At 43.4% G+C, this 16,001-nt stretch overlaps 1 long non-coding RNA gene across 1 annotated transcript in view; it reads left to right on the top strand.

The window, feature by feature from the left end:
- LOC142740634 (uncharacterized) overlaps positions 1 to 16,001 on the top strand; it is a 94,832-nt gene that overhangs the window by 1,184 nt on the left and 77,647 nt on the right. The window contains exon 2 of the long non-coding RNA XR_012880826.1: positions 981 to 1,092. This is a non-coding gene — a long non-coding RNA (uncharacterized LOC142740634). The remainder of the gene's footprint in view (positions 1 to 980; positions 1,093 to 16,001) is intronic.

Below are 16,001 nucleotides of genomic sequence, written 5' to 3'. Positions count from 1 at the left end.
CGTCAAAGAAGTGCAGGACACTTCTTTGGACGTTTTTGGAGCCGTTTTCTCATAGACTCCAATGAAAACAGCTCCAAAAACGGACGTAAAAAACGCAGCGAAAAACGTGAGTTGCTCAAAAAACGTCTGAAAATCAGGGGCTGTTTTCCCTTGAAAACAGCTCCGTATTTTCAGACGTTTTTGGTCACTACGTGTGCACATACCCTTAGGGTATGTTCACACGGCCTATTTACGGACGTAATTCGGGCGTTTTTGCCCCGAATTACGTCCGAAAATAGCGCCTCAATAGCGCTGACAAACATCTGCCCATTGAAAGCAATGGGCAGACGTTTGTCTGTTCACACGAGGCGTAATTTACGCGCCGCTGTCAAAAGACGGCGCGTAAATAGACGCCCGCGTCAAAGAAGTGACCTGTCACTTCTTTGGCCGTAATTGGAGCCGTTATTCATTGACTCCAATGAATAGCAGCGCTAATTACGCCCGTAATGGACGCGGCGTTCAAGCGCCTGCACATGCCGTTACGGCTGAAATTACGGGGATGTTTTCAGGCTGAAACATCCCCGTAATTTCAGCCGTAACGGACGCCCTCGTGTGAACATACCCTGACTCTAAATGGTCCAGCCGAACATAGAAAAAAAATAAAAGTTAGCAGTATTACAAATATAAAACCTATACTTTTTTCTCCCCTGCGCCACAATAGAAACTAGAGGTCAAGGAAAAATAATTTCCCTTCATGTAACTCTGCTTCCTGTCAACTGAAAAGTCATCCGCCAGAGGGAAAAAATGTTTCCCCATTGTGGAGTACAAGAAAGTCTAATTCCCAGGTGGGGCTTTCTTGTACTCATCGGGGAAACATTTTTACTTCTGACAGATGATTTTTCCGTTAACAGGTGACAGAGTTCAATATGGGTGGTGTTAGGGGGAGGAGGGGGGAAAATATGGTCTGTTCACAGTTTGTGTTTTTTCCACCCCTGCCCTAGATTTCAATCCTATATCCGCCCCTGTGTGCAGAATATCACAAGTTCACAACTGAGCTTGCAGCGGAGAAGCGCACGCCCCTGCGGACCACGATACAGAGAGCGCGTCTAACGAGTGAGTATGGCAACTCTGCACCTCTGCTCAGCCTCCACATGTTATTGGATGAGAGGAGGAGGAGAAGGGCGGACTGTGGCTGATAACATTCACTACTGGTATATATATCTGCGGTATATTCGCTGCTGCTATATATGGATCTATGCGGTATATACACTGCTGGTACATATTTATTTATAGGTTGTGCGCAGTTTATTTTTTGCTTTGCTACTGTTCCATGTGCCTTTTTTCTAAATATACATTTTTGCCCCTTGCAGTTAAAGGGGTTGTTCCAAGATTAAATGTTATCCCCTGTCTACAGGACAGGACAGGACATAACATGCTGATCGGTGGGGGTCCAACTACTGGGACCCCCACTGATAACTGGAACGGTGGTCCCTTGTACCCCTGAGTAACTGGAGCGGCAGGGTGTATGCTTGACCTGCAGCATCATTAACTCAGGGGTACGAGGGACCCCCACTGATCAGAATGTTATCTCCTATCCTGTAGAGAGGGGATAACATTTAATCTTGGGACAACCCCTTTAAGACCTGAACATGCAGTGAATAGTTTTCTGATTATATTACTGGCTCGATGATCACATTCATTCCTAGTCTGGTCTGTGCAGTTTCTGTTTACAAATATTACGGATTGGTTGTACAGATCCAACAGACGTGGACAGAAAGCAAGTGCAGCATGCGTTACTATACTGACTGTAAAGTGCCGCATGTGTTACTATACTGACTGTAAAGTGCAGCGTGCGTTACTATACTGACTGTAAAGTGCAGCATGTGTTACTATACTGACTGTAAAGTGCAGCGTGCGTTACTATACTGACTGTAAAGTGCAGCGTGCGTTACTATACTGACTGTAAAGTGCAGCAGGCGTTACTATACTGACTGTAAAGTGCAACATGCGTTACTATACTGACTGTAAAGTGCAGCATGTGTTACTATACTGACTGTAAAGTGCAACATGCGTTACTATACTGACTGTAAAGTGCAGCGTGCGTTACTATACTGACTGTAAAGTGCAGCGTGCGTTACTATACTGACTGTAAAGTGCAGCATGTGTTACTATACTGACTGTAAAGTGCAGCGTGCGTTACTATACTGACTGTAAAGTGCAGCATGCGTTACTATACTGACTGTAAAGTGCAGCATGTGTTACTATACTGACTGTAAAGTGCAGCGTGCGTTACTATACTGACTGTAAAGTGCAGCGTGCGTTACTATACTGACTGTAAAGTGCAGCGTGCGTTACTATACTGACTGTAAAGTGCAGCGTGCGTTGCTATACTGACTGTAAAGTGCAGCGTGCGTTACTATACTGACTGTAAAGTGCAGCATGTGTTACTATACTGACTGTAAAGTGCCGCATGTGTTACTATACTGACTGTAAAGTGCAGCGTGCGTTACTATACTGACTGTAAAGTGCAGCATGCGTTACTATACTGACTGTAAAGTGCAGCATGTGTTACTATACTGACTGTAAAGTGCAGCGTGCGTTACTATACTGACTGTAAAGTGCAGCGTGCGTTACTATACTGACTGTAAAGTGCAGCGTGCGTTACTATACTGACTGTAAAGTGCAGCGTGCGTTGCTATACTGACTGTAAAGTGCAGCGTGCGTTACTATACTGACTGTAAAGTGCAGCATGTGTTACTATACTGACTGTAAAGTGCCGCATGTGTTACTATACTGACTGTGAAGTGCAGCGTGCGTTACTATACTGACTGTAAAGTGCAGCATGTGTTACTATACTGACTGTAAAGAGCAGCATGCGTTACTATACTGACTGTAAAGTGCCGCATGTGTTACTATACTGACTGTAAAGAGCAGCATGCGTTACTATACTGACTGTAAAGTGCAGCGTGCGTTACTATACTGACTGTAAAGTGCCGCATGTGTTACTATACTGACTGTAAAGAGCAGCATGCGTTACTATACTGACTGTAAAGTGCAGCGTGCGTTACTATACTGACTGTAAAGTGCAGCATGTGTTACTATACTGACTGTAAAGTGCAGCATGCGTTACTATACTGACTGTAAAGTGCAGCGTGCGTTACTATACTGACTGTAAAGTGCAGCATGCGTTACTATACTGACTGTAAAGTGCAGCGTGCGTTACTATACTGACTGTAAAGTGCAGCATGCGTTACTATACTGACTGTAAAGTGCAGCGTGCGTTACTATACTGACTGTAAAGAGCAGCAGGCGTTACTATACTGACTGTAAAGTGCAGCGTGCGTTACTATACTGACTGTAAAGTGCCGCATGTTACTATACTGACTGTAAAGTGCCGCATGTGTTACTATACTGACTGTAAAGTGCAGCAGGCGTTACTATACTGACTGTAAAGAGCAGCATGTGTTACTATACTGACTGTAAAGTGCAGCGTGCGTTACTATACTGACTAAAGTGCAGCGTGCGTTACTATACTGACTGTAAAGAGCAGCGTGTGTTACTATACTGACTGTAAAGAGCAGCATGCGTTACTATACTGACTTTAAAGTGCAGCGTGCGTTACTATACTGACTGTAAAGAGCAGCGTGTGTTACTGTACTGACTGTAAAGTGCAGCGTGCGTTACTATACTGACTGTAAAGTGCAGCGTGCGTTACTATACTGACTGTAAAGTGCAGTATGCGTTACTATACTGACTGTAAAGAGCAGCATGTGTTACTATACTGACTGTAAAGTGCAGCAGGCGTTACTATACTGACTGTAAAGAGCAGCATGTGTTACTATACTGACTGTAAAGAGCAGCATGTGTTACTATACTGACTGTAAAGTGCAGCGTGCGTTACTATACTGACTGTAAAGTGCAGCATGCGTTACTATACTGGCTGTAAAGTGCAGCGTGCGTTACTATACTGACTGTAAAGTGCAGCGTGCGTTACTATACTGGCTGTAAAGTGCAGCGTGCGTTACTATACTGACTGTAAAGTGCAGCGTGCGTTACTATACTGACTGTAAAGTGCAGCGTGCGTTACTATACTGACTGTAAAGTGCCGCATGTTACTATACTGACTGTAAAGTGCCGCATGTGTTACTATACTGACTGTAAAGTGCAGCAGGCGTTACTATACTGACTGTAAAGAGCAGCATGTGTTACTATACTGACTGTAAAGTGCAGCGTGCGTTACTATACTGACTAAAGTGCAGCGTGCGTTACTATACTGACTGTAAAGAGCAGCGTGTGTTACTATACTGACTGTAAAGAGCAGCATGCGTTACTATACTGACTGTAAAGTGCAGCGTGCGTTACTATACTGACTGTAAAGAGCAGCGTGTGTTACTGTACTGACTGTAAAGTGCAGCGTGCGTTACTATACTGACTGTAAAGTGCAGCGTGCGTTACTATACTGACTGTAAAGTGCAGCATGCGTTACTATACTGACTGTAAAGAGCAGCATGTGTTACTATACTGACTGTAAAGTGCAGCAGGCGTTACTATACTGACTGTAAAGAGCAGCATGTGTTACTATACTGACTGTAAAGAGCAGCATGTGTTACTATACTGACTGTAAAGTGCAGCGTGCGTTACTATACTGACTGTAAAGTGCAGCATGCGTTACTATACTGGCTGTAAAGTGCAGCGTGCGTTACTATACTGACTGTAAAGTGCAGCGTGCGTTACTATACTGGCTGTAAAGTGCAGCGTGCGTTACTATACTGACTGTAAAGTGCAGCGTGCGTTACTATACTGACTGTAAAGTGCAGCATGCGTTACTATACTGACTGTAAAGTGCAGCGTGCGTTACTATACTGACTGTAAAGTGCAGCATGCGTTACTATACTGACTGTAAAGAGCAGCATGCGTTACTATACTGACTGTAAAGTGCAGCAGGCGTTACTATACTGACTGTAAAGAGCAGCATGTGTTACTATACTGACTGTAAAGTGCCGCATGTGTTACTATACTGACTGTAAAGTGCCGCATGTGTTACTATACTGACTGTAAAGTGCCGCATGTGTTATTATACTGACTGTAAAGTGCAGCGTGCGTTACTATACTGACTATAAAGTGCAGCATGCGTTACTATACTGACTGTAAAGAGCAGCGTGTGTTACTATACTGACTGTAAAGTGCAGCGTGCGTTACTATACTGACTGTAAAGAGCAGTGTGCGTTACTATACTGACTGTAAAGAGCAGCATGTGTTACTATACTGACTGTAAAGTGCAGCAGGCGTTACTATACTGACTGTAAAGTGCAGCGTGCGTTACTATACTGACTGTAAAGTGCCGCATGTGTTACTATACTGACTGTAAAGAGCAGCATGTGTTACTATACTGACTGTAAAGAGCAGCATGTGTTACTATACTGACTAAAGTGCAGCAGGCGTTACTATACTGACTGTAAAGAGCAGCATGTGTTACTATACTGACTGTAAAGAGCAGCATGTGTTACTATACTGACTGTAAAGTGCAGCAGGCGTTACTATACTGACTGTAAAGAGCAGCAGGCGTTACTATACTGACTGTAAAGTGCAGCGTGCGTTACTATACTGACTGTAAAGTGCAGCGTGCGTTACTATACTGACTGTAAAGTGCCGCATGCGTTACTATACTGACTGTAAAGAGCAGCATGCGTTACTATACTGACTGTAAATAGCAGCATGTGTTACTATACTGACTGTAAAGTGCAGCAGGCGTTACTATACTGACTGTAAAGTGCCGCATGTGTTACTTTACTGACTGTAAAGTGCCGCATGTTACTATACTGACTGTAAAGTGCCGCATGTGTTACTATACTGACTGTAAAGTGCAGCATGCGTTACTATACTGACTGTAAAGAGCAGCATGTGTTACTATACTGACTGTAAAGTGCAGCAGGCGTTACTATACTGACTGTAAAGAGCAGCATGAGTTAATATACTGACTGTAAAGAGCAGCATGTGTTACTATACTGACTGTAAAGTGCAGCGTGCGTTACTATACTGACTGTAAAGTGCAGCGTGCGTTACTATACTGACTGTAAAGTGCAGCGTGCGTTACTATACTGACTGTAAAGAGCAGCATGCGTTACTATACTGACTGTAAAGTGCAGCGTGCGTTACTATACTGACTGTAAAGTGCAGCGTGCGTTACTATACTGGCTGTAAAGTGCAGCGTGCGTTACTATACTGACTGTAAAGTGCAGCGTGCGTTACTATACTGACTGTAAAGTGCAGCGTGCGTTACTATACTGACTGTAAAGAGCAGCATGCGTTACTATACTGACTGTACAGTGCAGCGTGCGTTACTATACTGACTGTAAAGTGCAGCGTGCGTTACTATACTGGCTGTAAAGTGCAGCGTGCGTTACTATACTGGCTGTAAAGTGCAGCGTGCGTTACTATACTGACTGTAAAGTGCAGCATGCGTTACTATACTGACTGTAAAGAGCAGCATGTGTTACTATACTGACTGTACAGTGCAGCAGGCGTTACTATACTGACTGTAAAGAGCAGCATGTGTTATTATACTGACTGTAAAGTGCCGCATGTGTTACTATACTGACTGTAAAGTGCCGCATGTGTTACTATACTGACTATAAAGTGCCGCATGTGTTACTATACTGACTGTAAAGTGCAGCGTGCGTTACTATACTGACTGTAAAGTGCAGCATGCGTTACTATACTGACTGTAAAGAGCAGCGTGTGTTACTATACTGACTGTAAAGTGCAGCGTGCGTTACTATACTGACTGTAAAGAGCAGCGTGTGTTACTATACTGACTGTAAAGAGCAGCATGTGTTACTATACTGACTGTAAAGTGCAGCAGGCGTTACTATACTGACTGTAAAGTGCAGCGTGCGTTACTATACTGACTGTAAAGTGCCGCATGTGTTACTATACTGACTGTAAAGAGCAGCATGTGTTACTATACTGACTGTAAAGAGCAGCATGTGTTACTATACTGACTAAAGTGCAGCAGGCGTTACTATACTGACTGTAAAGAGCAGCATGTGTTACTATACTGACTGTAAAGAGCAGCATGTGTTACTATACTGACTGTAAAGTGCAGCAGGCGTTACTATACTGACTGTAAAGAGCAGCAGGCGTTACTATACTGACTGTAAAGTGCAGCGTGCGTTACTATACTGACTGTAAAGTGCAGCGTGCGTTACTATACTGACTGTAAAGTGCCGCATGCGTTACTATACTGACTGTAAAGAGCAGCATGCGTTACTATACTGACTGTAAAGAGCAGCATGTGTTACTATACTGACTGTAAAGTGCAGCAGGCGTTACTATACTGACTGTAAAGTGCCGCATGTGTTACTATACTGACTGTAAAGTGCCGCATGTTACTATACTGACTGTAAAGTGCCGCATGTGTTACTATACTGACTGTAAAGTGCAGCGTGCGTTACTATACTGACTGTAAAGTGCAGCATGCGTTACTATACTGACTGTAAAGAGCAGCATGTGTTACTATACTGACTGTAAAGTGCAGCAGGCGTTACTATACTGACTGTAAAGAGCAGCATGAGTTAATATACTGACTGTAAAGAGCAGCATGTGTTACTATACTGACTGTAAAGTGCAGCGTGCGTTACTATACTGACTGTAAAGTGCAGCGTGCGTTACTATACTGACTGTAAAGTGCAGCGTGCGTTACTATACTGACTGTAAAGAGCAGCATGCGTTACTATACTGACTGTAAAGTGCAGCATGTGTTACTATACTGACTGTAAAGTGCAGCGTGCGTTACTATACTGACTGTAAAGTGCAGCGTGCGTTACTATACTGGCTGTAAAGTGCAGCGTGCGTTACTATACTGACTGTAAAGTGCAGCGTGCGTTACTATACTGGCTGTAAAGTGCAGCGTGCGTTATTATACTGACTGTAAAGTGCAGCGTGCGTTACTATACTGACTGTAAAGTGCAGCATGCGTTACTATACTGACTGTAAAGAGCAGCATGTGTTACTATACTGACTGTACAGTGCAGCAGGCGTTACTATACTGACTGTAAAGAGCAGCATGTGTTACTATACTGACTGTAAAGTGCCGCATGTGTTACTATACTGACTGTAAAGTGCCGCATTTGTTACTATACTGACTGTAAAGTGCAGCGTGCGTTACTATACTGACTGTAAAGTGCAGCATGCGTTACTATACTGACTGTAAAGAGCAGCATGTGTTACTATACTGACTGTACAGTGCAGCAGGCGTTACTATACTGACTGTAAAGAGCAGCATGTGTTACTATACTGACTGTAAAGTGCCGCATGTGTTACTATACTGACTGTAAAGTGCCGCATGTGTTACTATACTGACTGTAAAGTGCCGCATGTGTTACTATACTGACTGTAAAGTGCAGCGTGCGTTACTATACTGACTGTAAAGTGCAGCATGCGTTACTATACTGACTGTAAAGAGCAGCGTGTGTTACTATACTGACTGTAAAGTGCAGCGTGCGTTACTATACTGACTGTAAAGAGCAGCGTGTGTTACTATACTGACTGTAAAGAGCAGCATGTGTTACTATACTGACTGTAAAGTGCAGCAGGCGTTACTATACTGACTGTAAAGTGCAGCGTGCGTTACTATACTGACTGTAAAGTGCCGCATGTGTTACGATACTGACTGTAAAGAGCAGCATGTGTTACTATACTGACTGTAAAGAGCAGCATGTGTTACTATACTGACTAAAGTGCAGCAGGCGTTACTATACTGACTGTAAAGAGCAGCATGTGTTACTATACTGACTGTAAAGAGCAGCATGTGTTACTATACTGACTGTAAAGTGCAGCAGGCGTTACTATACTGACTGTAAAGACCAGCAGGCGTTACTATACTGACTGTAAAGTGCAGCGTGCGTTACTATACTGACTGTAAAGTGCAGCGTGCGTTACTATACTGACTGTAAAGTGCCGCATGCGTTACTATACTGACTGTAAAGAGCAGCATGCGTTACTATACTGACTGTAAAGAGCAGCATGTGTTACTATACTGACTGTAAAGAGCAGCATGTGTTACTATACTGACTGTACAGTGCAGCAGGCGTTACTATACTGACTGTAAAGAGCAGCATGTGTTACTATACTGACTGTAAAGTGCCGCATGTGTTACTATACTGACTGTAAAGTGCCGCATGTGTTACTATACTGACTGTAAAGTGCCGCATGTGTTACTATACTGACTGTAAAGTGCAGCGTGCGTTACTATACTGACTGTAAAGTGCAGCATGCGTTACTATACTGACTGTAAAGAGCAGCGTGTGTTACTATACTGACTGTAAAGTGCAGCGTGCGTTACTATACTGACTGTAAAGAGCAGCGTGTGTTACTATACTGACTGTAAAGAGCAGCATGTGTTACTATACTGACTGTAAAGTGCAGCAGGCGTTACTATACTGACTGTAAAGTGCAGCGTGCGTTACTATACTGACTGTAAAGTGCCGCATGTGTTACTATACTGACTGTAAAGAGCAGCATGTGTTACTATACTGACTGTAAAGAGCAGCATGTGTTACTATACTGACTAAAGTGCAGCAGGCGTTACTATACTGACTGTAAAGAGCAGCATGTGTTACTATACTGACTGTAAAGAGCAGCATGTGTTACTATACTGACTAAAGTGCAGCAGGCGTTACTATACTGACTGTAAAGAGCAGCATGTGTTACTATACTGACTGTAAAGTGCAGCGTGTGTTACTATACTGACTGTAAAGTGCAGCGTGCGTTACTATACTGACTGTAAAGAGCAGCGTGTGTTACTATACTGACTGTAAAGTGCAGCATGCGTTACTATACTGACTGTAAAGAGCAGCGTGTGTTACTATACTGACTGTAAAGTGCAGCGTGCGTTACTATACTGACTGTAAAGAGCAGCGTGTGTTACTATACTGACTGTAAAGAGCAGCATGTGTTACTATACTGACTGTAAAGTGCAGCAGGCGTTACTATACTGACTGTAAAGTGCAGCGTGCGTTACTATACTGACTGTAAAGTGCCGCATGTGTTACTATACTGACTGTAAAGAGCAGCATGTGTTACTATACTGACTGTAAAGAGCAGCATGTGTTACTATACTGACTAAAGTGCAGCAGGCGTTACTATACTGACTGTAAAGAGCAGCATGTGTTACTATACTGACTGTAAAGAGCAGCATGTGTTACTATACTGACTAAAGTGCAGCAGGCGTTACTATACTGACTGTAAAGAGCAGCATGTGTTACTATACTGACTGTAAAGTGCAGCGTGTGTTACTATACTGACTGTAAAGTGCAGCGTGCGTTACTATACTGACTGTAAAGTGCAGCGTGCGTTACTATACTGACTGTAAAGTGCTGCATGCGTTACTATACTGACTGTAAAGAGCAGCATGCGTTACTATACTGACTGTAAAGAGCAGCATGTGTTACTATACTAACTGTAAAGTGCAGCAGGCGTTACTATACTGACTGTAAAGTGCCGCATGTGTTACTATACTGACTGTAAAGTGCCGCATGTTACTATACTGACTGTAAAGTGCCGCATGTGTTACTATACTGACTGTAAAGTGCAGCGTGCGTTACTATACTGACTGTAAAGTGCAGCATGCGTTACTATACTGACTGTAAAGAGCAGCATGTGTTACTATACTGACTGTAAAGTGCAGCAGGCGTTACTATACTGACTGTAAAGAGCAGCATGAGTTAATATACTGACTGTAAAGAGCAGCATGTGTTACTATACTGACTGTAAAGTGCAGCGTGCGTTACTATACTGACTGTAAAGTGCAGCGTGCGTTACTATACTGACTGTAAAGTGCAGCAAGCGTTACTATACTGACTGTAAAGAGCAGCGTGTGTTACTATACTGACTGTAAAGTGCAGCGTGCGTTACTATACTGACTGTAAAGTGCAGCGTGCGTTACTATACTGACTGTAAAGTGCAGCGTGCGTTACTATACTGGCTGTAAAGTGCAGCGTGTGTTACTATACTGACTGTAAAGAGCAGCGTGCGTTACTATACTGACTGTAAAGTGCAGCGTGCGTTACTATACTGACTGTAAAGTGCAGCATGTGTTACTATACTGACTGTAAAGAGCAGCGTGCGTTACTATACTGACTGTAAAGTGCAGCGTGCGTTACTATACTGGCTGTAAAGTGCAGCGTGCGTTACTATACTGACTGTAAAGTGCAGCGTGCGTTACTATACTGACTGTAAAGTGCAGCATGCGTTACTATACTGACTGTAAAGTGCAGCGTGCGTTACTATACTGACTGTAAAGTGCAGCATGTGTTACTATACTGACTGTACAGTGCAGCAGGCGTTACTATACGGACTGTAAAGAGCAGCATGTGTTACTATACTGACTGTAAAGTGCCGCATGTGTTACTATACTGACTGTAAAGTGCCGCATGTGTTACTATACTGACTGTAAAGTGCCGCATGTGTTACTATACTGACTGTAAAGTGCCGCATGTGTTACTATACTGACTGTAAAGTGCAGCGTGCGTTACTATACTGACTGCAAAGTGCAGCATGCGTTACTATACTGACTGTAAAGTGCCGCATGTGTTACTATACTGACTGTAAAGGGATACGGACTGTATAGGGATATTTACTACACAATTGCCTGTAGCATTATGAGACCTAGCAGTTTATAATAATGATGTTCAATAAGGGCCTGTTCACATCACCGTTCGATTCCGTTCCGTTCCGTAGTCGACTCCGCTATTGATTCCGTCGGAAAACCGGAAACCAGCTGGAATGGTGATGAACGGAAGCCATTAGCGATGTTTCCATCAACATTGAGATCAATGGTGACTGAAACGGTAGCTGTGCTGTCACTTTCACTTTCCGTTGCGGGGTTCACCCGACAGAACCTCGTAACGGAAGCGAACGGTGATGTGAACAGGCCCTAATGTATTTTTTTGTTCACACAGCTTTAATTTTTTTGTTTCGTTTTACAAGTTGTTTCTTACTTACAATTTATTTTTATTTATTTTTTTTGTGTGGAGGGGGGGGCGCCATTTCCATTTTCGCCTCAGGCAGCAGAAAAACTAGAATCGGCCCTGTATAGCCCTGCCTATAAACAGTGTCACACCCTATTTGTAGATAGCGCCCCCACCTCCCCCTTGTAGATAGTGCCATACAGCCCCCCTGTAGATATTGCCATAAAGCCCCCACTGTATATAGCGCTATACAGCTCCCACTGTATATAGTGCCACACAGCCCCCTTAGTAGAAAGTGTAGCACAGCCCCCCCTTAGAAGAAAGTGCCACCCACAAACCCCCGTAGATTGCGCCACACTCAGCCCCCTGTAGATAGAGCCACAGCCCTCCCCCTTGTAAATAGTGGCATACAGTTGCCCCAAGTGTATAATGCCACACAGCTCCCCCTTGTGTATAGTGCCACACAGCTCCCCCCTTTGTATAGTGCCACACAGCTCCCCCTTGTGTATAGTGCCACACAGCTCCCCCTTATGTATAGTGCCACACATCCGAGAAAGTTGTATCAGCCAGGGAGATGTCACTAAAACATGGAGAGGTGGGTTTGGAGGCAGGACTATGTGACTCTTCAGGATAGCGGCACTGCCCCATGACCCTCTAATGAGTAATTAGCATATAGTGTGCGTAGTTTTAAAGTGGATTTTAAGAATTTTTCTGCATCTGAAAAAAAACATACAAGGGAATGTTTGAAAATATTGTCAGGTCATGTATTACCGCATGGTGGCGGTTCAAGGGGTTAAAACTACCTGACAGATTCCCATTAAATATACAATGAATTGAGAACAATTTCATCTGCCCTGCAATTTGGTTATTATACATATATATCCTATATAAACTACAGATCCAGAACCAAGCTCTGACATATATACAGTACCACAACCAAGCTCAGTACATAAATACAGTACCACAACCAAGATCAGTACATAAATACAGCACTAAAACCAAGCTAAGTACATATAGACAGCACCAGAACAAAGCTCAGTACATAAATACAGCACAAGAACAAAGCTCTAACATATATATAGCACCAGAACAAAGCTCAGTACATATATACAGCACTAGTACCAAGCTCAGTACATAAATACAGCACTAGAACAAAGCCCATACATATATACAGCACCAGAACCAACCTCAGTACATAAATACAGAACCAAGACCAACCTCAGTACATAAATACAGCACTAGAACCAAGCTCAGTACATATATACAGCACCAGAACCAGAACCAACCTCAGCACATAAATACAGCACCAGAACAAACCTCAGTACATAAATACATCCCCAGAACCAAGCTCAGTACATATATATACAGAACCAAAACCAATCTCATACGTATATACAGCATCAGAACCAAGCTCAGTACTTACATACTGCATCAGAACCAAGATCAGTACATATATACAACACCAGGACAAATACAGCTCAATTCAGTGCAACCCCTGCCATATAGCTTTGTACGGCGTAAAACTACAGCTCCCAGCATGGCCCAAACCAGATATGCTGGGAGATGCTGTTTCACAAAAAAAATCATATCATAATCATCTCGCTGCAGAGCATACAGTGACTACAGTGATGATTAGAGGCAGAATAAACATTTACATTAAGTGACTCACCGGTGGCGTCTCAGATTTGAGTTCTTTTCTTCTCCCTCCGGTCCAGACATCTATGATGGATTTCTACCGCCCATGACCCATTTCTGCAGTTTTCCGCTCAGATGTCTTCAGCTTCACTTCTAAAACATTTCTGCACCTATAAACAAAGTCAAAATTCTCAACACCTCTTGCACCTCTAACTATAATAGCGCCATACACTGTGTCCCTGATTATAATAGTACCATACACTGTGTCACACACACACACACACACACACACACACACACACACACACACACACACTGTGCCCCCTGTAGATAGTGCCCCCATAGCCACCGTGCTGCCTTACATATAGCTTCTCCTATAGGTAGTGCTCCATGTATAGCCCACCTCTGTAGACAGTGCCCTACATATAGCCACCCTGTTGCTAGTACCCCACAGGTAACCCACCCCTGTATATAGTGTCCCACATATAGCCCACCCCTATAGAAAGTGCCCTAAAAAATAGCTCCCCTATAGATAGAGCTCTACATATAGCCCACCCCTGTATAGTGTATCACATATAGCTCCCCCTGTATATAGTGCACCACATATAGACCACCCTGTATATAGTGCCCCACATATAGACTCCCCCTGTAGATAGTGGCCCACATATAGACCCCCCTGTATATAGTGGCCCACATCCCCACATATAGACCCCCCCTGTAGATTGGGCCCCACATCCCCACATACAGACCACCCCTGTAGCTAGTGCCCCACATTCCAACATATAGCCCCCCCTGTATATAGTGGCCCACATATAGATGACCCCCCTGTAGATAAAGCCCTCACTATAGATAATGCCATTAACAGTTTTATGAGAGAAAAACAACAAAAAAACTTTACATACTCACATGATCCCATTCCTGTTCGCTGGCGATGCAGATCTGCTCTCTTCTGAGCAGGTCTGCAGGAGCTGAACGAGCGTCGTCCAATGACGCTGATTGGCGGGCCAGAATGACTTGCCCTGTCAATCAGGGCCTTTCAAGTATGGAAGCGGCGCGATTACGTCATCGCGCCGCTATCTAATCAGCATCATTGTAAGGCGCTGAATGGTCGGGCATGTCCGGCCATTCAGCACTAGTGCATGTATTTGGTAGTCGCTAGCACCGGGGCCCCCTCCGGTGCTAGCGATGCCTACAGACATGAGAGTACCTGTGTCGCCCGGCCCATACTTGTTGGAGGCTCGGCAGCGCGGGCCCCATAGTAGCGGCGCTACTGCTGTAGCAGCCATAACGGCTGCTAGCGGCGCCACCGGGGGGGGGGGGGCGTGTCGGCTGGCGGCATGGGTCACCTCAAGCCGCGGGCCCCGTAGCAGCCGCTACAGCTGCTACTGTGGTAGTTACGCCACTGACTGCTGCTGACCTGACGGATTCAGTTCTTTTGCCATTGGAATCTTTTTGACTCATAGCCTGAGTCTGGGAGGATCGATTTGCACCCGACCACAGAAACTGTGCAGCATTCTTCTTCTCTGTCTCTCTCTCTCTCTCTCTTCATATACATACACATATATATATATATATATATATATATATATATATATATATATATAACACGTTTTCAAAGGTGTACGTAGTAGCCTTTAAACAGTTAAAAATATTTTTCAAGATCAAGGAGCGAAGCTGGACCAGATCAGGGGGAGACTTTAGACACATCCTGAATACTTTGCTTGCTTGTTCATGCGCATCAAGAAATACTACGCTACTTTTTTCTATGCATGGGGTGATTAATCACACTGTTTTATTTTACATAATGAAGACCATAATAACTGAAGTCTGAAGTAGACTGGGAACTGTATCCTTAATGGTCTTCATTGCTCCTAATTATCCTTGATGAAACCCTTAGCTTCAAATTACTCAGCAATTCCTTTGATTCCTTTTTTTAAAACCTCTTTTAGCTATGAAAATGTTAAAATGTATTTGTCCTGCCATGCAAGTTGTGTGGTCCCATTTATAACATCAGAGGAACAATGAACACCCACTGCCCTGACTTCATCTATATGTAGATCAAAAGATCGAATGCATCTTGTTAGCGTGACTCTTGCATCCAGTAATCACGGAGGTGATTTTTATATGTTTGAAATGAATTTAAGCTGAAAGGCAGGTGGCTCTATAATATGTAATCTGGACTGTTCTAGGAATATTTGTTTCTTCCTCTCTGGTGTATGTAACACCACTAGATTATATTTTTATAAAACCATCTGCCTTCTACACATGGAAACATTTTTTGTCATCGCTTTAGGAAGTTTGGCAAATTTGGGAATTTTAATGTTTTAATTTATGTAAATTATGATACCAAAAGCTAGTGTTACATAGTGTTTAACATAACATATAAAATCTGTTCAATGTACTCCCAATCATAAGAAT

This window comes from Rhinoderma darwinii, chromosome 2 (assembly GCF_050947455.1).
Source record: "Rhinoderma darwinii isolate aRhiDar2 chromosome 2, aRhiDar2.hap1, whole genome shotgun sequence".
In the NCBI taxonomy this organism is placed as follows: domain Eukaryota; kingdom Metazoa; phylum Chordata; class Amphibia; order Anura; family Rhinodermatidae; genus Rhinoderma; species Rhinoderma darwinii.
The sequence above is the reverse complement of the archived record's forward strand: the minus strand, read 5'-3'. Positions and strand labels throughout refer to the sequence as shown.